The sequence below is a fragment of the Bactrocera dorsalis genome, chromosome 4, assembly GCF_023373825.1.
Source record: "Bactrocera dorsalis isolate Fly_Bdor chromosome 4, ASM2337382v1, whole genome shotgun sequence".
Lineage (NCBI taxonomy): Eukaryota > Metazoa > Arthropoda > Insecta > Diptera > Tephritidae > Bactrocera > Bactrocera dorsalis.
Window position 1 is genome coordinate 11,692,683 of NC_064306.1, and position 22,806 is coordinate 11,715,488.

The 22,806-nt window shown below is 35.9% G+C and overlaps 1 protein-coding gene across 2 annotated transcripts in view; it reads left to right on the forward strand.

Moving 5' to 3' along the window:
- LOC105223551 (guanylate kinase) overlaps nt 1–22,806 on the forward strand; it is a 164,702-nt gene that overhangs the window by 54,821 nt on the left and 87,075 nt on the right. For both annotated transcript variants that reach the window (XM_049456545.1, XM_049456551.1), the window contains exon 3: nt 2,261–2,303. The gene's annotated coding sequence lies outside the window, so the exon portion shown is untranslated. The remainder of the gene's footprint in view (nt 1–2,260; nt 2,304–22,806) is intronic.

Sequence of the window (22,806 nt, forward strand, 5' to 3'; positions counted from 1 at the left end):
TCGATGGATTCATTATATAGGCTGGCTGTCATGCCATACATAAAACTACAGATCCTTTGTAATGCCACAATAGGTTTAATACGAGCTAAATATTAGGTCTTACAAGAAGTCAACGCTTTTAGCGAAGTTTAACAGAGAGCTGATATCAAATTCCGATACTTCAACCAGTCGCTAGAACTGTGAAGCTTCTAGATATCTAAGTCTACTTTTGGATAGGACTAAACATAACCAGTAGATCTCTCTCATACCTACTTCCTGCACTTTCTGAATGTGTCGTCGTTATTAACGCCCATACGGATTGTATATGACGTCCATAAGTTGCAAACTTGCCTTGGCCAACAACCATCCTTTTAGTAGTTTTAAGACCGTGTGAGTAAAAGACATGCGTGTTTTCCTTCCGTTCCCTTGCACATGAACATGAATGTCCATAAGATATTCCATCTGACCGTGATCCGTGATCCTTTCGGAAATTTCATTGTGTATCGTTTAGTGGCTTGCGTATTTCCTTTACTGGCTCAATAGCCAAGCACATTGCACTTTTGACAATCTTATCGACTATTTCCTATCCCGTAATGTCTTTGTGGCCCGAAAGCGAAGTTATATGCAGCCGACTTCCTCCTGGAAGTCCCCCCGACAGTTTGAAAAGTCGTCTGAGATCTATAATAGCTCCGCGCAATAGGTCTCGGCACTCGCTCTATAAGCAATTTTTGATCCATCCGTATAGATATTGATAGTTTAGCTGGTGGCTTGTGTGCTCCTGCGTCATCCACTCTCTTTTTGTGTAACTTGAATCTTTCTTTCCCAGATAAAGCATTAGGGTATTTGGTCTATTTTATCCAAGTATCCCCTGCTTACCGCGTTCTGTTCTGATCTAGTTCTAAATTCTCCAAGCCGATTAGACAGAAGCCAATCTTTACAATTATCTAATTTGGGTTCAGACACCATTAAATTGTGGTTCAGTTATTGGTAATGTCTACAAATGTCGAAGCTTCGAAATAAAAATCTTACCTGGAGGATACTACCAGAGCGGATTCAGAAAGATTTTAAGTGCTCCCAAAGGAAATTAAGGCAACTTGTAGAAATGCGGACTGGCCACTATAGACTTAGCTGGCATAAGCATAAAATGACAATTTAACCGTCAAAGATAAATCGGCTCTGGGACTTTGTGGTCGTGGTATCAGAGCGTGTTTACATTGTTGCCAAGTAATTGTAAAAAGCAGGAGCCAAGTCATTGGAACGATGTCTCGCCTAGTCTCCGCAATGTGAACACTTCTCCTCTGTTAGCAGAAGCGCTTTTTTAGCCCTCCATGCTGCGTTTGGGTTGTATGAAGTTCGAAATATTTCTGAGCTTTCCTACAGGGCACGTTTCTTTACATACATACATATGTATGTATATATGAAATTTGATTTTACTGCCTACTCGCTTGAGTCAAATTTTTGGTCTGTCTGCTATAACACATTTCATGGCGCCAAATTCCTAAAACTTTACTAGGGAAGGCAATAAAAAATACAAAAACAAAAAGCAAATATGAGAAGGAAAAAATACTTGAGTGGTGGGAGATTTGTTAGCAGAAGTTTTTCCTTATGAAAAATTAGAATTGAACATTCGCATATACAACTGTACATATGTACAGTTATTTTAGCATCTTTTACTTCAGCCAACATCCTTCGTTCATCTATCTACGCTCCCTACAAAAACTCATAAATCACAAATTTAGCCAACGATTTGGGTCAGTATACTGAGGCGACAAAGTTATGATGTAACAAATTGCAGTTTGTCTAGGATAATATTCATTTTAGCCGGCAAGACTTCCCAATTTGCTCGACCAATGGCGCCAACGAGCAAATAAACTTGTGCGAAATTCGTTGGAGAAAAAATACAGATATTCGTCTTCTATTCGTCACTTATTTGCTCGCTATGTACGAACTCTGATCTCTTCTATAAAAACTTACACGTGAAAGTAACAATAAAGTTATTCACTAAAATTTATTATATCCCTAAGCATCATTGAAATGGTTTGACAGCTTGCTCTACTATCTCTATATCTCCATTTGATTATGCCTAACGCTTTAATTTATGACAGTTGTGTGTTCGATTCGCCTTCTCCAATGTGGCATATAGGGGATAGCTAACATAGTATATTGTATAGTACAAATATTTGTAGTTAGTTGTTGCTAAAAATTAATGATCCCAGCATAATTTTGTCACATATATAGTATTACAAAGTAATTAATCAACTCTCCTTCTGTTTCTTTCCAGTTCACCAAAGTCTAACTCTACTACAATATTTATAAATGATAAGGTAAGTCCTTTGAGATCTTCAATAATTAGTAGTCTAAATAAGTGGTTTAAGAACTTTTTTGTGAAATTATGTCTAATATATAGATCTATCTACAAATGGATATCATATTGCTCCTAAACGGATATACCGAGATGAAATTTTGTTAATTTTAGATAGAAAATTGCAAAAGGTTGATGTTGATTTTGAGATATACAGAATTTTTCGAAGATTGGTGGAGGAGTCCATTGCCGGGAAATTTCCACCAACTAAAGTTTTAGACTTCCTGAGGATTGTTGAGTCCTCCCAGCGAAGTAGCAATACTGTTTCGGCACGCACCCTCAAACTTCTCCAGAGTGGTTACTATCCATACTGATAGTAGAGGAACGATATTAGCCTTGAGTTCGCTGACTGTGCGCGATATGTTGTCTAGACACTCAATCTCTAGCATCAAGTTATTTTATGATTATGCTGGTTTGGTTAGTGGTTTGGTACCACAGGGAACTGTATGACAGAGTTTGCCAGCCTCAAGTCAAATCGGCAAGCGTTGGTTAACTATCAGCAGATTCACAGTCACATATTAGTTCTGGTATAGGGAACTCTTCGCTATCAGCAAGGAACAACTTTCGATGATTGTAGGAATTCTAACTGGATCAAGATTCATGCATTAAGATTGAATATGAGAAGAATCATCTCAGTTCCTCTTCCTTGCATGTTTCCACAGGTCAAGGCAAAAACCTCTCGCATCTCATATTTTTAGCCAAATATGTATAAAGAAAACACCTAAGCAGATTTTTGATAACTTTAGGGCTCACAAAGTACTGTGGGTAAGAGTCTCAGTGTGTTCCTTCGCTATGCTGAGGGATCGGCCGTCAAACCTAATCTAAATGAACCTAAGGATTTGATGGATCCGCAGCCTATCTCAGAACATACAACGAATTAGACTCAAACAATAAATTATTGTTTATAACTAACTATACCTTCAATTTTAAAAATCGGTAAGGGCTGGTTATCCGTGTAAATTTTTTCAGTTTTTGAAACAATTTCTTAGAACTTAATCTTGATACATAAGCACTAACATCGAAGAGAAGGATGCTTAGTAGAGCGAGATCTCATAAGTTCTTAAGTCATCCAACTTGAAAAGTCCTTCGGCAGATAAAACAGTCTAAACAGTTTTTTGTTAAATAATATAAAGTCCATAAGCGCTGCGTTTTATAAGAGCAATGGATAGGTAGAAAAAAGTTCCGATTGCTAGATCTGAAAACTTACCGAATCATTTTCTGAAGTCAAGTGAGAGACAGGAAGGTCAGAATAAATTGCAGCTGCAGAGTTTAAGAGTTTTGTGCCAAGTTAGAATGCCAACTAGAAGCCCTGTTTAATGAGCAAAAACATCTACAGTGTCCACAAGTCAAAATTTGTCGGGTGAACATCACAAATTTTTTAAAATTTTTATTTAATCCACTCTTTCTTCTAAAAAAAATTAGAAAATGTATGAATGGGTTCTTGTGGGGCGATATCTATACCGATGGTATCAAGTTTTCGTTATGAATCCGCAGTTTCAAGCATTATCTTGTAATATCACAGTTCAAACGAAACTCATTTAGAACATGACGTAGCTTTCATTTGGTATTTTACACGCTGTGGACAGAGTTTTAGTACAATGCGGCTTATTGCTGGAAGTTCCCCTATTTAATAACCATGACTGCCGCGTAGACAGGTCATTTTAATTTGCCAGAAAGTAAATATGGAATACCATTTATTTGTAAGAAGTATTAAATAACCAGCGAAAGTTATTTGCTTTGCTACAAACCGCTTCACCCACAAGTTTGGAGCATATTGGGTCTGCGGCTGATATGTGAAACCAACCCCAAAGTGGAGAGCAAACATATTTACGGCAGACAACATATTTAATTTTCGGCTTAGCCTCCGTAAAAATATTTCCGTGCGCACCCCAAACGGTCATATGAGACCAGTTAACCATATTTGTACGCGTCTTCTGCCTTCTCCACCTCCAGCTCTCATATAGACTTACGCATGCAACGAAACAATATTCCTCGCGTTGGCACGCAAAGCGCAGAAAAATTTCGAAAATTGTTGAATTCCTCAAAACAAGGTTTTCGGAAACATGAGCAGCGTGTAGCGTAATGCAATATTAACCCTTGGTTATGTTGCTTACCTCCTGCACCTATTTGTATTTGTAATATGAGGTTGGCGGCAACTTTGAATGGGTTGTTTCTAGCGCCATTTTATGCTTGGATTTATGAGCTTGCGTGTCTCGTGTATTTATATTTGCTTGCCTTAAATGTCATTGAAGCCCTTCGTCGTCTGGGTCGCTATTGATTTTTCTCTTACTACTACAATTTTTGTGGAGCAAATTGCGTGCGAATTTTTATATTTATTTGCTTTAAAAGCAGACTAGAAGGGCTGTTTTCACGCTTCTGGCGGATATTTTGGGTAAAAATGTAAGAAATATAAGGAGAAAGATGTTTAATGTTGTTGTGGCTGTTCAAGTTTTCATACTGATGGAAAATATCTAGTTGACTCAGGTTAAGGCAAAATCTGGACAAATTTAGAGTCTCTAGGAATATCTAGGACAGCATTAATTTCACATAAGCCAAAAAAAACGGAACGGACGTGTCCAAAATCTTCTGGATTCCGGATTATGAGCCAAATCAAATATTAGGCTAAATTCATAGCCTCTAGAAATCCCTCGAACAGCACTAATTTGAGCTGAGCCAAATAAAAACAGGAACCGACGGATCCAAATTCTGTGTAAATTATTGTGGGCTACGAATTAACATGCACGATGCTGAGCTACACTAGGAAGTACCGAACCTTTTTAAAAGTAATTTAATAATCTCTTATTTTTTGTATTCCAAGTGTTTGGCTAGGCTTTTGGAAAAAGTTAGTCCGACTGATTGGGTATCTACCGGTTTTAATAAACCATGTCAGTTTCAAGGTGGGCGATGTGATGTCTACCGGCTTTACTGAAGCCTGTGATCCAGCGTGTAGGTTTCAATTAATAATTCTTCTGTTTACCTGTTGTACTGACGTGGGTTTTTTATCTTCCTATATAAAAAATGTGCCATCACACAATACGTCCGAGATCTTACGCATTTATAAGAAGATGATATGCTAACTCTGTACAGTCTAGAGAATAGTAAGAGTGTGAGCACAACATAAATTTCGAAAGGTACTCGGTCAAAGTTAATCCACACTGCTCTTTATTAGCCGAAGTGATGCCACATGTATCTCGTATTACAACTTTGAATCGTGCAGCTCTGAAACTCTTGCTACATAATACCAAAATACTTTTTAATCCCTGCGATAGACCTTCCAAGCATTATCCAACCAACTTCGACTCAGTTGCCATCAAAACCAATAATCGGAACCTTAACTGATATCATAGAGCAATTGTAAATTATCATCGTCGTTGGATTTTGTCACATGGAATTTGGTTGTTCAAGGTAACTCTAAGATATCACCCGTTTTCCTTGACTTTTAGCCGAGTTCCGCCAACTTGAGACCGTCTATATGTACGTAGTCACATAAAGTGTTTGACCAATAAATAACCTAGTGGCATCTAGCAACAAGTGGGCATTGGTGTCTTAACATTGTGACCTTTTAATTCAATTACATTGAGTTTTTGACAGTGAACTCCTTATTGTGGAATATACATACATTTTTATTATAAAGATTATAATACTAAATTTCTGAGAGTTTTGGAGAATGCTTCATACAGAGTGATGTTAAAAACACCTTCGAAGGCCAAAAACTAGCATAAAGTAAGTTTACATGTTTCAAAGACGTTTTTCTTCTGAGAACTGCTAACTCCAAAGAGCTTCCTTTACAGTATTTATGCTGGAATAGCGAAAAGCACATATTTTCTTTCACCTTTTTCGAATTTATAATAGTCCAAGCTTAGTACCTTTAGCGCAGTATTCCTGTAGGGGGTTTCCTTATAGAATCAGTAGTAGTAGATGATCTGATTCGTCGAAACGTTTCCTGGACCTACTGTTATACGACTTCGATGACAACCAATCCGAACCTTATAGCCCAAGTGGGGTCTAGATAGCCGCTACAATAACAACGACATGATCATATGATAGGATTCTGTCGGCATGAACTTCTCAGTAGTTCTTTTTACGTTATATGTAGAGGCTTTAGATATCGTACTTCTGCTGCAGACGTATTTGGCCTTTACTTTGGATAATTATGGAATTCTTTTTCCGTCTACACTTCTTATGGTGATTTTTTCAGTAAATGTTCCGCCCATCTTTTGATAAAGTTTTTTAGTTCTCCAAATGGTTGGGGGATTTATTTTTATTTAGCTGGGTATATACACATGTATGTATATATAGAGCAGATGGTATAGCTATTTATATATGCATGTATATATTCTGTGACAAACAGTTACAGCTTCCTTTCACCTTTAAAAATGTAATCCATTCGCTCGTTTGCACAAAGAAATTAACTTCAAATGAAGTGAAGTTGGCTGCGTCAAAGCTGTCACTCGATTGTTCTGCTTTATCTGTCATTATTGGGGCGGCTTTTCTTTGTATTTCGCTTGCTTGCTGACTTTGTGATTTTACACCCCAAATCACAAAGAAACAATTGGAATACAAATTGGCGGCAAAATAGGACGCAAAGCGGCGTCTTTAAGTCTAGATGTGTGGGCTACACGGCAGACAAGATGGCTGCTGCTAGGTTGTGGCGGTTTGCTTGACACAGAAAAGAAGCAGGAGAAATATATGGTTGTGTGAAAATATATAAATTTTTGCCGTATACATACATACATATATATAGTATATGAATGTATGTATATGTGTATGGGGTATGTACTTATATATGTATATATATGTATGAAAAAATCGATTGGTTGCACTCAAATGTGATTGTAGCTGTTAATTGGCGCCGCAAACTACTGTGTGCTCCATTTAACGACAAGAAATTTATGTTAATGAAATAAACATTTTTGTTCTTCATTTACCAACGCCTAAATGCATGCAACAAATTTTACTTATTGCCGCCAACATAACAGTATATCTCGCAGCCTTAAAGTATGCATTTCATTGGTAATGTTGCTAACATCTAGTGCTCTAACACTAGCGGTAACGAACTTTAGCACATAAAAATTAACAATTACATATTTTTTCAATTTTATTAATGAAATATTAAAGTTTTGAATATATTTAGGCATTAATCTAATATTTTCAGTTGTTAGCTTATAAAATTTTAAAATTATTTCAACATTGGTTTTGAATTCAAAAATCAATTTCAATAAAAATATTTGTATTGAAAATCGTGCATTAAAAAATTTTAATTCAAAAAGAGTCTATATAACAATATATGGAAATTGCATTAAGTGTTGGAATATTTCTCGATATTTAATTATATTTTTAATTTAATCTAAAAAAATTAATTAATTTGTATTAAAATTTTTTTGTTATTAATTATTATTATAAATTATTATCTTTATTATGAATTATTTATTTATATTATTTTTTTTAAATTTTAATTATTTAAATATTTTCTTATAGGTTAGGGTTAGGTTAGATGGCTGATATAGAGAGATCCCACGTGGACTGTATATTTAGTACTTTGTGAAGCCATAGAAAAGGAAAATTCTTATGTTTAAACTCATAAATTAGCTAAACGCTTAGTAGCCAATAAAAATTTTGCACATTCTTTTAATTTTCATTCCCGCCAGTTCGGTGCTATGTCTGAATACATGCGCTCCCAAGTGTTTAAGTTTTGACATCCCAAATGTGGAACAGTCAAGGAAAAAGTGTTCAGATGTTTCCACCTTGTCATCTTTATGGACTTCATGGACTTCATAGACTCCAATAAGGCAATGGCCTGTTAAAACCCACACAACTATGGAGAGTCTAGTCTCACTGAAGGCCATGCGATTGCTCCTGGGCCAAATGGATTTTGCGATAGCGTATGTACCGATAGTGGCCCAGCGCTGGCCAAGCTCCCGCGAAACTCAACTATCTAGTAATAGAACACAGGAGGATACGGGAACACCAACACTCGCCCATTCCACTGATAGCGGTTCTAGGGTGCCTTTCCTTTGCAATTTCCTGCAATTCCGCCCTGACCTAGCACCCATACCAGTCTTGTCACAAAGCATTTGATGCTATTGATATCAAGGTTAGGCACTCGTTGACCAACCCTGTACGCACTGTTAATAAGTTCACTGAGTGGATGGTCACTTCTCTAAAGGAGGCTGCTTCCAGAGCAGTAAGTCTATTGCTATCTTAACTGCTGCACCTTCGGCACAGTGGTTCCATTTGTATGGAGGATAGCGACAAAAATAGTTAAAATAGAGATACTGACCTGCAATATACACAGCATATTTCTGTTCATGCAAGTACGATATTCTGAAAAAATCGCAATTGTATAACACCCACTTTTCATATTCTACATACATATATAATTCTAACGTTAAAGTACCTGAGCATTTGATAAATTTTGTTCCAATTCCCGGATTTATTATTAATAAATAGAAAGGAAAACAGATGTGCCATTTAGTTTTATAAAATTAAACAATTTATTTTTTACAGTCCAAATAAAAATTTTATTAATTTGGAGGGAAAATAAGGACGTTGTAAACCTCAATAAAAAATTCCTTTACGTAATTAGTCTTCAAACAATTCTATTGGAATTTAATAATGCGCTTTTCTTTTTGCATGTCAATTTTCGTTGACCTGTAATAAATGGATCTGAGCTCAACAATAACATATTAAGTAAATCCGTATTTGTTGCAATTCGAGAAGTTTTCCTCGTATGTTGAAGCCTATACCTGTTAATATCCTTGTTTTTGGCTTCCGCAGCTTCTTTTGATAGTTCTCCAATGGATATTATTGCACTTTCGATGACTTCGGAACCATGCACTAGGATCTTGTGAACTGAAGGTGGAAGAAAGAACCAACGGTACTTCTCTACAAGCAGTTTCAAGTGCGAATTGCTTAAATTTGTCCGCGCTTATTTTATATCCTGATGACATACATACATAGCTTGCAGTGTTGCCATCGTTTGACGTCCCACTACCTCCTGTTTTTGGCATGTCCACTATTAAACCCATTTCTGATCTAAACTTATTTCTAACCAGAATTTTTTTGGAGCACCAAATTTCAAAAATATGGGAGCGAGAAAACATGCATTGATGAGACGTTCCTACGATAAGAAATTAAAAAATAAAAATCTCACAGAGAGAGAGTGAGACAACAACAACTAATTCTACATTTGTTTATTGATATTACTTGCAAAAACCAATGCTATAACACGCACATTTGATGTACAAAATACACTTTGAAACTAAAAAGTTAGGTTAGTTTAATGAACTTTATTTAGAAACCTGCAAATCCCTGCACATAAACTTAATATTATTTTAAACTATATACTTGTATCAACATTTACACATTAATCCGGTCACTGCATTCGGTTGACAAAGTTACTAAATCTCCAAATACATTTAACAAAGAACAACAAAACTGAATCAAAAAGACACTTTATTAAAATTTGTTATTCTAAAAACAATAGCACAATTTAAAAACTTGTTATTACTGAAAAATAATACTATTACCATCTACTTTAATTTCCATTTTCAGTATTTTTATTTAGACACTTTTTTAAATTAAACTTTTGCAGTTGAATGTACACGTTGCTTTCGCTTTTATTTTTGTCAACTATTTACTTCTGTGCAAGGCCGTACATTAGTTGCTTTCACTCAAGAAGTTCCGTTAGAAATAATCAAAACAAACTCAAAATACATAAATTTGATGGCATATGCAACTATTTATTTAGCTACAAGCCCAATATATAAACACAGACTTTTTTATTTTTGTCGTATGGGAGGAACCACCTCGGCTTGGAAAACCCCGCAATAGTCAGAAACTCTGAAGCTGGAGTTGTTAGAGAGCTCCTGACAGTAAACCCTTCCACCAAGCTTCCCACGAAGCTCTGAACCATACGTAAAGAGGCTCACTGCGCCTCTCTTCCAACGGTTTCTTCCCACCCATAATTTCCTTGCCGGTATGTGCGGAGAGAAGGAGCCGCCAGTATTCGGTTTGGCGACTCCATGATCCAAGTGATCCGGTATGAAGTCAAAGTATGTGAGGATTTCCGAGTGTTCAAAGACGTGTTCTTTTCGGAACCCAGTTTCTCTGAGTCTGACATTAACTTTCGCAGCCATACACCTTTCGAAGATGACTACGGGCAATATGTCCGACTACTGTTATGGAATATGTCCGGCTACTGCTTACTAAGCAGCCTACCGCCATAGTATATCTATGTAAGTATGTATATTGTAATATAAGCTCGAGTTTCTTAAGAATTTCTGTGTTTAAGTGAGAAACTGGCCGCAATTACGAAGTCTATCGCTACTCGTAACATTATGGCTATTTAACATCTTTTGATTGGAAATTGAGCGCAATAATGTAAGTTTGCTTGGATGATTTTTTTCGTTTAATAATTAAAAATCTATTAAGTGGCTTCTAAGTGGTTCTCTGGTGTACACTTTTGCAAGAATGTTGCAAATATTTATAAAAGAAATAGAAATTTTCGGTTTAATGAAGAGCAATTTATTTATCGAGCGAAGAATTTTCACACACAATTACTTTAAGACACGCAATATAACCATTTACATACATACATACCCCCGGCTTTAATTAACTGTTAAAGCACACATATTACAGTCGCTATCTGCGCCACAGCTGCTTTATGCATCAACAACAACAAATTTAGCGTCGGACACGCTCTGAAAGTCAACAAATTGCTGGCTTCTGCAGAAGTTATGACCCGCAAACAAACACGAATTTCATCCATATTTTGGCAGATAACAAATGACAAATGAAAACAGAGACGAAAAATAACAAAAACAACCAGCAGAATGTGCGCAATACAAACAAATAATTAACAAAAACAATATGCCACATTAAAGTAATATAATAAGTGGACAATTTGCATACAAATTTATTTAATTAAAGTGGCGTTTTTATCTTTCGGTCGCCCTCTCCGCCAGAATTCAGTCAAAACAGATAACAAAGCATGCCATAACACGCGCTGTAATTAAAGCAAATGTGCAAAAACTACAACAACAATATGAAATTGTAACTTTATAAATGAGGGAGCTGAGAAATTTTGCGTGTTGCGCAAGCCGAAAATCGCCAAAACCGTAGCGGGGCGGCTTTCTATGGGCGCGACGACTCTCTGTCTGGCGTCAAGAAATTAGTTTTTAAATGCTTAATCACGTGGTTATGCAAAATTTGTAAACACGAAAATTCACGCATTCGCTGTCTATTGTCCACACAAATGCTTTGACAATTCGGGGTGGGAAATAGGCGCCCACAAATTGCGAAATTTTTGGGGGATCGTAGTATATTGCTGGCGGCAAAGTAAACCTGCTGCGTAGTTTGATGCGATATGCGCAATATTTGTGCGTTTTTGTGACGTAATATGTTGGCGGTAATGACAAGTGTAATTTATTTCATAATCTCAGCTAATTGTGTCAGTATTTTAACCTAAAAAAGTGCTGTGTTTTGAGTTAAAGTACCGTTATAGTGTTTAAAAATTTATATAAAAATAAATTTTGGTAAATAATTGTGTGGCAGCATGGCAAATATTATAAGTTAAATTATTATTTTTCATCGCAACGAAATTGTGTTACGCAACGAAATTCCGTCACACACTATATTGTGAATACAGACAAGTTTTAATTTTTTTTTAACACCTTCATTTAATACTCATTTGCGCGAAAACAAAAAAAATAAGGTTGCCACCAGTTTAAAATTTATAAAATAAATAATTAAAATTCAAAAAATTTTATAAATTATAGTAAATAAATGTGGGGCGGTATAAAAAATAATAAGAGCTAAAATTATTAAAAATTAATAATTTATTTTAGTGTTGCCATCTTTTTAAAAATTAATAAAATAGTTGAATGAAGGATTAAATACATGTATAGAATTAAAGAGATGCGAAACAGCTTAAACTTGAAAATATTTTTTTTAACGGGTTGCCACTTTTTCTGAAATATGGTATTATTCAATAAATTTATTAGGGTAAAGAAATTGTTACAATATGGAATCATACGCAGGAGATTTATGAACGCCACAGTTGGTAACATTTTTTGAGGCGAGTTGCCACCTATTGAAGTTTTAAATAAATTAAAATTCTCATTATTCATTTTATAAAAGATTTGATTATATTTTGCAAACGAGTTGCCATTAATAAAAAATTAAATTGAAGTCAGACTTATAAAAAAAATCTTCTATGATAATGTGTGTATAAGCCGATTTATAAAATCCCGAAATATTTTAAGTGGTGTGCTGCCACCTTTTACAGAAATATTAATTCCATAAATTTAATAATATTAAACAAACTGGTTGCCATCTTTAATTAAATTTTATTGAAGTCAGAATTAAAATAAATAAATATGTATAAGAGTTGCCACCTGCTTGAAAATTTTATTTTTTTTAATTACATTTAATTGATATTAAATATATTATTGCCATATGAGATAGATTTATAAAAGTTTAAAATATTTTAGGTAGAGTGCTGCCACCTTAACAAAAATATAAATTCTAAAAAAAATTTAGAAGAAATGAATTAATATAAGGTGGATATAAAAATAATTCGTTTTAAGAAAAATATATATCAGAGACATTTTAAGGGTTGTCACCTACTGGATAAATCTAATTCATTGTACAATATTTGTAAAGTAAACGAAGTAATAGTTAGTATTAAGACAAGTTTAAATAAAAAATATTTGCAAGAGTTGCCACCTGCTTTAAAATAAAATTTTCTTAAAATGAGAATTTAAATGAAAAGGTGTTATTGCAATATGTGATCGATCTTTGTCGAAGATAATTTCAAGAGTTCAGCTGCACAAAATTCTAATACAACACTGTATTAAAATATTAGAAGGCTTATAGCGTTAAAACTCGAAAAGTGAAAGAAATGTTGCCACCTGTTTGTGAAATATTCATTATGCCTATTGTTGGCGGGTGGCAAAGTAAAACACTTATTTTAAGCCGATTTGTATTTTATTTTAATTCAATATTTCGACCGTTCAATACTTCGCTAAAATAATTGTGCTCCTTGTAGGTGTATGTACCACTCCGCCAGCGAATCAAAAGAGAATGAGCCAACGCAAAAGGGTAAGCCGCAGTTGAGCTAGCACAGACAAATAGCGGGACATACATCTACATGGTTGCATTTTAATGTACAATCAAAATTCAATAAATCCTTAGAGTTGTATTTTAATGTACATTCTTTAAGTTTAAACATTTTTTAAAATTAGGGTTGTTGCGCGCTAACATTCCCCCCTCCGTGATCTCCATGCTCTGACGTGGGGTTCACTTTCAGATCTAGGCGCGCAAGTTTCACTACTGGCCGTGTTATTAAGCCGTTGGAAGTTTTGATTACAGCGCTTCTTATTTGTCCGTCGCTGCCCTTTATGACATCCATAACTATTCCCTTTGTCCAAGTGTTCCTTTTCATGTTTTCATCAACAATTATTACGACGTCTTTGGGAGCGATGGGTTCTGGGGTTTTTTCGAACCATTTTGCCCGTCTTGTCAGGCCTGGCAAGTACTCGCGAATCCATCGCTTCCAAAATCGATCAGCCAACTCACCAGATGTGCGAAATTTCTTATTTAGCAGCGACGGATTGGTAACATCGCAATCACCCTTCTCTCTTATGCCACTTGAATTTCCCAGAAGGAAATGGTTTGGCGTTAATGCTTCGCTATCGTATGATTTCAGTGGAACGTAGGTAAGAGGGCGCATGTTAATAATATTTTCGACGTCGGCTAAAGTTGCTCTCAGCACTTCCTCTCGTAGACCTTCTTTTGGTAATATGTCCATCAATACTGACTTTATAGATCGTACCATGCGCTCCCACACTCCGCCCATATGTGGTGATGCTGGTGGTATGAAAGTCCACTCAATTTCGGGGTATTTTTCTATTAGTGTGCCAGATGATATTTTCTCGATTTCATCTGCTAGAATGCGACTAGCGCCTCTGAAATTAGTGCCGTTGTCAGAGAAGATTCGACGAGGAACTCCTCGTCGTGATATAAACAATTTCAGAACAAGGAGGAATGAGTCAGTAGATAGCGACGAAGAAATCACAATATGTACGGCACGTATAGTCATGCAGGTAAAAACAACTCCCCAACGCTGCTCATGCCTTCTGCCAATCGTCACGTCGAAGGGTCCGAAATAATCCACTCCTGTATAAGCGGAAGGATCAGTGAATGACGCGAGACGCTCTGGTGGTAACTTTCCCATTTCTGGCGGATTCGGTGTGGCTCTCCGATTACGACATTGTTGACATACTTTTGATATCATCCGCACCAAAGCTCGTAGACCATTAATGCAGAATCGCTGGCGCATCTCGTTTACCACTATCTCGTTGTGGTGGTGATGGAACTTTCTATGATAGAAATCTGTGACCAAATGAGTAATAATATTGTTACGGGGAAGTATAATCGGTTGTTTGAGATCTGTTGTCACTCCTCTTGCTTCTTCGATCCGACCCTTTACGCGTAGCAGTCCCAGCTTGTCTATAAATGGAGAGAATGTAGATTGAGCTTTTTCGACTTACCGCGCCTTTTTTTATTTGATCAAACTCTGCGCCATAGCATTCTTCCTGGCACTTGCGGAAGAGAAGTAGTTCTGCACTTGTACAGGTGCTATCGGAAATAATTGTTTGAGTAACTGGATTTCTAGCGGTGTTCTTCATAGTCAAACGGAGAAAACGAAGAACACACATCTGTACAGCGCGCAATTTTTCCCACTTACTAAACCTTGTAGGATCTGGTTGCGTATCACCAATATCTTTCGAAGAATCAATTGTTACGTGCTGTATAGTTTCTGCTACGGCTTGTGGCTCTTTGAATTCGGATGTTGGCCAGAGAGTTTCTGATAGACTTAGGAATTCAGGGCCCGTAAACCATCTCCCAGAGCTGTTTAATTCCATATTATTGTACCATTTTGTACCATCGTCAGCTACGTTATCCTTCGTTGGTACCCACCGCCACTCGTTGATTTGTGAATCCTCTAGAATTTCGCCAATTCGCACAGCTACAAACTGGTTGAATTTTCTGGCGTCAGACCTAATCCAATATAGGACATCCTTCGAATCGCACCAGAAGATCCGGCGGTTAATTTGTATGGAGAGTTCCTTTCTTATGAACTTAGCTAGACGAAGTCCTAAGATGGCTGCCATCAACTCAAGTCTCGGCACTGAGAATGGCTTCAACGGAGCAACTCGTGTCTTGGAGGCAACGAGACAGCAATGAACTTTGTCGCTCATACTTGAACGAAGAAAGGCCACGGCAGCATATGCTGATATGCTAGCATCAACGAAGATATGAAGTTGGTTATCGCTGCTGCGATTTGCGAAAGTGTAGCACCTTGGAATACGGATTTTATCAATACAGCGTAGCTTTCGCAGCCACTGCCACCAAGCGGAACGTTCTTTATCATGTACAGGCTCATCCCAAGTTACGCCCGATCGCCACACATCTTGTAATATCATCTTTGCTTTAATTACAATAAACCCCAACAGACCCAAAGGGTCGAATATAGTCATCATTACTCGAAGCATTTGTCGTTTCGTTGGAAAAGTGGATTCGTTGAAGATATCCGGTTTGAACCTGTGAACAAAGGTTAGTTCGTCACTCGTTGGTAACCACCACATACCAAGAACCTTTTGAAGTTCTGATCCTGGCTCTATGAAGCATTTATTCGCGGGTTCATGCTTACTTGAGAGCGCTTGCAGAACTCGTTTAGAATTCGACAACCAGTTTCGCATCTCGAACCCACCTTCACAATGGATGAAGCGGACGTCAGTAGCTAGTCGAATCATTTCTTCCTCATCATCCATACTATGCAACCAATCGTCCACAAACGTATTTTCGACAATTGTTGCCACAGCATTTGGTAGTGTCTTCTGGAAACGTAGAGCGTTCTTATCTTTTATGTAGTTTGCCAAAGATGGGGAACACGATGCCCCAAACGTCATAACGGTCATAGCGAATACATCGGGTTGTCTGCTACTATCGCCGTTTCGCCACAGGAACTGCTGTGCTACCTGATCTTCCGCTCTCACCCTAATTTGGTGAAACATTTCACGAATATCTCCACAGATGGCCACTGGTCGTTCACGAAATCTCAATAGGACACCTACCAACGATCTTAGAAGATCGGGTCCTTTCAATAATACGTCGTTCAGACTGGTGCCACTCACCTTAGCTGCTGCATCCCACACTATTCTCAATTTATTTTTGTTAACGTTCTCAATTGTGAATATTGGTATAAACCAAGATTTGCCTCCTTTCGATATTTCCTCGACATTTAGTTTTCTTATGTAACCCTTTTCGAGATAGTCATTTAACTTCCCAACAAGATATTGCTTCAGATCGGGGCTCTTTTCCATCTTCTTTTCCATACATTGGAGACGATTATATGCCATTCGATAGGAGTCGGGCAAGTCAATGTGGTCATATTTCCACAAGAGGCCCGTTTCCCATTTCTTAACACTGGCATCATACAAAACTGTTTTCTCCATTATGTGGTAAGCACGGTCGTCTGCCATTGATCTAAGCGGTTTGAGAACAGGATTGATACCCACCGAATCGATAGAGAAATAGGCTTTCATTAAGTTATCAAGCTGATCATATTTAGTACAGGTGCAAACGTGGAGCAGATTTTCGTCTGGCTGATATGCCGACTTATCCTGACCATATACTGACCAACCTATTTTACAACGCGCAGCTATTAGATCATCACCTTCAGCTTGACTCACCTCCACAGGTACGCAAAGTTTAGCCGTGTTGTCCAATCCTATTAATAATCGCGCTTTGCAGTCGGTGTATGGTAGAATAGGCAATGACTTCAGGTGTTTGTGCTCATTTAAAGTGTCTGCGTTGAGAGTTTGTTGCGGTAACTCAAGGTCAGTGATTGTTCGAATATTGTGCATACGATATCGCCTAGAATTTTTCTCTCTTGCAGATATTTCACAGTTTAAAACCTTTGAGTTTACCTCCTGCTGTGTTATGTCGCCCGTCCATCTCAAGCACAAGTCTTCACCAGGGCCGTCGAGACCTAGCTGCTCAGCCAATTTACTGTCCATCAACGTGCATGATGCTCCCTCATCAATTAACGCAAATATCTCCACCGTGGCTTTAGGACCATACAATATTACCGGAATGTAACGAAAAATGGCTCTCCTAAACTTACGTTGATGAACTAGGATTGTATTTACCCGACTAGTCTTAGCTGCAGCATTTTGGCTATGTAGTAGTGGGTTGTGCACCATTCTACATCCATCTACCCCGCAAACTTGCTTAGAGGTGCAGCGTCTAACCATGTGGGACTTAAAGCATCGAATGCATAGCCTTTTGTCCTTGATTAACTGCCAACGTTCATTTCGGCTCTTTGCTAGGAAGTTTGGACAATCGGCAAGATTGTGCTCTTTGCCGCACAGAGAACAAGCTATGGAATGTTTAGTTTCCTCATTACGCGTTTTGGTGGGGCTAAGCTCCTTTGGGATTTCGTCGTGCACGAAAACTCTTTGCCTATTGCTCTTTCCTAACACCTTTTCTTCCGCAGCGTTACCGTTGGTTTCATTAAGTGGCGTTACCTGGCTTGCACATGAAGCCAGCGCAAATAACCATTCATCAAAGGCCACGACATCTACCCTTGAGATGGTCATTCGACGACGACCCCAGTCTAATTTCATATCTCCAGGAAGTTTACTCAGCAACTCATTGATTAGCATAGGGTCGTTGAGATAGTCGTTCAGACCTAATGCTTGCATGGTTGCTCTATAATTTTGTACACCCAACGCGAGATCGATAAGGGTATTCAGTCGATCGGTCCTCACTGCTGGCATCTGTCTCAATTTCCGTTGTAGGGTGTTATGTATAACGTCTGGCCTCCCGAAAAGCATACGAAGAGTTTCGATGGCTAGATGAACTGTAGATGGCATCATCAATTTTCCTCGAACAGCTTCAAGAGCGGCACCGCGCAGTGATTTTTGTAATCGTATTAAGTTTTCTTGTTCAGAAAACCCGCAGCGTTCTGTTGATTGTTCATAGTTTGTTATAAACAATGGCCATTCTTCTGGCCTCCCGGAGAAAGGTGGCAAATCTTTGCTTATCGCCTGTCTAGACGCTATATGTGATGGGTTTAAACTCACGTCTGAACTATTCTGAACCTGCCTCCATGTACTATCGTTGACGGGCGCAAAACCTCCCTGTGGTTGCCCGAAATAGTTGCGTGCAGGAGAGAAGGGGTTATATTGTGCGGCAGCACTGCACCCATCTCCATTAACCAAAGATGTGACGCGAGGTAGTTGCGCGTTTTGAAAGACGCTTCCTCCCTAAGTGGACGTATAAACTGAACTCATTGGTACGTGCTGGCTCTGACCAAACACGCAAGCGGATGAATGAGCAAATGTAGAGTTCATTTGGGGTCCACCTACAACTGAAGGCAGTATGTTATAGAGCCCCACGTGGTTATGTTCCTTAGGCAAGCCCGCATATGCTGTTGGTTGATTCATAGCCATGTCCACGCCTCCGGACCCAAAAGGCAGCGAAGAATGTGACGAAATTCGATATAAACCATGCGATGAATATTGAGCAGATGTGATCGTTGTAGTCGCAGCAACATTTGTGGAAAAAATAGGTGAAAAATTAATTTGTGTCGTATTTATATTTGACATACTACTTTGTATTGAAGACTGTGTCCCAGTTATTGTGTTATCCACATTAAGAGGTGGTTCCACGTAGTTGGTATGCGCACCGGTAAACGGGATCACGCTATCATCAAAAACGGCACCATCTAAGTTCCGCAAGTCAGGCATAACGGCTAAGCAAATGGCACTCCGCAATGCAAATTAATTTTAAGCGCGAATTTCCACAATTGTATTAAGTGACAAATATCACGAATATTTGATCGCTAATACCACAATTATTTTAGAATGTTGGCGGGTGGCAAAGTAAAACACTTATTTTAAGCCGATTTGTATTTTATTTTAATTCAATATTTCGACCGTTCAATACTTCGCTAAAATAATTGTGCTCCTTGTAGGTGTATGTACCACTCCGCCAGCGAATCAAAAGAGAATGAGCCAACGCAAAAGGGTAAGCCGCAGTTGAGCTAGCACAGACAAATAGCGGGACATACATCTACATGGTTGCATTTTAATGTACAATCAAAATTCAATAAATCCTTAGAGTTGTATTTTAATGTACATTCTTTAAGTTTAAACATTTTTTAAAATTAGGGTTGTTGCGCGCTAACACATATATTTTGCCTATCTATGCACAATTTTCATTATCTAATTCACCCAATATCTTTACCCCCACCACCACTATTTATTTATTACTAGCAATTTGTTATGCATTCGTTTCAATTTTTATTGCTACGTGCTATTATTTACCCAAAGGCTTCCTGAAAACTCACTCAAGCATCCGCGCACAAGTGAATGCTGGGAAACACACAACAACAAAGGCATACAAAGTACAACAAACGCTGAAAAATTACCACACAATAACCGATTGACATTTTAGCGGCAGCGTCGGCGGCGACCAACCATTGCCTGCACTCGTATTTCCTATGACATTTTTCTGCTTCCTCCAGCCTTACAGCTCGCACGTAAAACTGTGTGTGGAGATGAATTGAAGTGAAATAAAAATTAAATAAGTAAGATAAAATAAATTTACTCATATAAATCGCTGGGGAATAACAAGCCACACCAATACGAATGGCTGCAATGACGTCAGTGCTGCCGAAAGTTTGGCTTTTGCTATGAATTACTTAATTCATTGCGGCTTTTAGCAATTTCTTCATTAGCGAAGTGCTTTAGGTTAGTGGGTATAGGAAGTAAATATTGTAGCGAAAAGGTTGTGTGGTGAAATTTTGTACGTTTAGGGAGAAATAAAGAGAATATACAAAAAAAAAAAAATTTTTTGGCCTACTACGTCAATCTCAAAAATTGTATAGAAAAGAAAAAAAAATCAGAGAGAGGACTTTACTTCTCAATTGTCTACTCAGTGCGAAGTAGCACCTGTTGTTATTCTTCTTTGGATTTCGAATTCTAAATTTTTCCTTCATTAAAAAAAATTTTTTTTCGAAAAATTTCAAATTTTTTTTTTCGAAAAATTTCAAATTTTTTTTTCGAAAAATTTCAAAGTTTTTCAAACTAAAAGTTGGAAAAAATTTCAATTAAAATTTCCAAAATAATGATTATAAGCTAAATGTAAACTATAGAACACATTAACAATTTTTTTTTTATTTTTTACTTTTCATTAATTCTGTAAACAATGTTAACTCACTTATTAAGATCAGTTAAATATATAAAATGCAATTTTGCTACTCTAAACACTTAATAATTAATCAAAAAATTTACGCAGATTTAAATTTTTCAATATTTGTGTCTCTAGTTTTCGCTTAAATTTTTGTTTTTTCAAGAATGCGTTTTGACTTAATAGATTTCTAATTGCAACCATAAGCTGCATTTTCATAACAAATATTAATTTCAGTCATAAATGCAGCGTGTGTGTGGGCACTAAATATAAATGCGACCTTGCACCATCCGTTTGTAATTTATAATATTTACTTCAAGCTGACATTTGAACTTGACTTTTAAATGTAACCAGCATGCTATCTACCTATAGCAAGAGAGAGAGCAAAGAAAAATCAGCTAAAGAAAATATGAAAAAAAAAAAAATGAAAAAATAGTGATAATTTAAAATTACGAAAAAAATTTTTTTTTTTGAATCGAAAAAGGAATAAAGAAATAACAAGTAAGGAAGGGCAAAGTTCGGGTGCAACCGAATATTTTATACTCTTGCAACTTGCAAGTATCAAAGCTAGGGAAATAATTTAAGGTGTAAAACAAATTATATAGAGTAAAGTCAGACGGATGTTCGAGAGTCCTGATATTAGTTATATGGGGCTAGGCCAAGTTTTTGCTCAAATTTAACTATTTTTGACACAAAGATACACTGTTATGTGTAAAACAACCCGCTCTCTTATTTCCGCTGAGATAACTCACATATTGGCCGATATATGCGGTACAAAGTCACCCTGAAGTTCGAAATGTTTTTATTAAGTATATGGAGGCTAAGGGAAGTGTTGGTCCGATTCAACCTGTTTTTGACATACATATATACCATTATAAGAAAAGGATTATCCCTCAATTTCAGTTATATATGTATACCACACAATGACCGACATTTTCGATTAAAAGTCAACTATAGGTACCGGGGTCTAAAGTTTCGGTAATAATAGGGGAAAATTTTATTAAAAAAAAAAATAATTGAAAAACCCTTTATTAAATAAACGGAAAAAGGTACTAAAATATTATAGAATAAAAGTATTACAAATATTAAAAGCGTGTACAGCACAACCAAAAGGAAGTAGTAATAATGAAAAAAATTAAAAATAATTAAAAAAAAAATACATGAAATAAATCATTTAATTAAAAAACAATTAATTGAACAGAAAATATGTATGTATATTCTAACATATATTAATTATTATAAATTATTATAAAAATGTTTCGTAGAGAACAACCAAAATAAATTATATAATTACAAAAAAATATTAAAGAGAAAATAAATATTTTATTTAAAATATTTCATTATACAAATAAAAGTAAATGCAGATTATTTTAATATTGAAATAAATTACAGAAGTAAAAATTTTATGTAATTTTAAAATACAAAAAATAAAAATGTCAAAAAAGTAATCGAAATTTAAAATAAATATATTGAAAAAAGGAAATAAATATGAGAAAAAAAAGTAGAAAAAGTAAATACCGATTTTTAATATAGAGGAAAATTAAAAAAAAAATGCGTATAAGCAAACAAATAAATAATATTATTTAAAAAATACAAACTGTATTTTTAAATTATAAATAAAAAAAAATATAAAACTAAAATACTTCAACTTAAAATGGTTAATAACATGCTATATTAAAAATTTAAGAAGTACTTAATATATGTGGAAAAAAAATAAAAAAATATGTAATAATATTAAAAAAATTAAAATTAATCTTAACAAAAATATTTTTTTCTTTAAATAAAAAAAATATAAATTGTACAACTAAAAAATTAATCTAAAAATAACTAAAAAGGTAATCCAAAAAAAAAATTAAAACAAAAAAACTTAATATTTTTGAAAAAAATAAAACCAATGTAATAATAATTAGATAATTAAAATTAATCTTAAAATAAATGAAAATATTATAGATAAGAACAGAATTATAAAAAATATGTTTTTAGAATGACTTTATTAAAATATTAAACCATAAAATATAAAAATATTAATAATAACAATATGTATGGTAATCCAAAAAAAAAGCTTCAACAGAAGCTGGTAGTAAAACTAAAATAATTAATAAGTTGCCTTAGTAAAAATTAACAAGAAAGTAAATATAGCAAAGACTAAAAAAAAGATATAATAAAAGTAAAAAACAACACATTTAGAGAAAAATATTAAA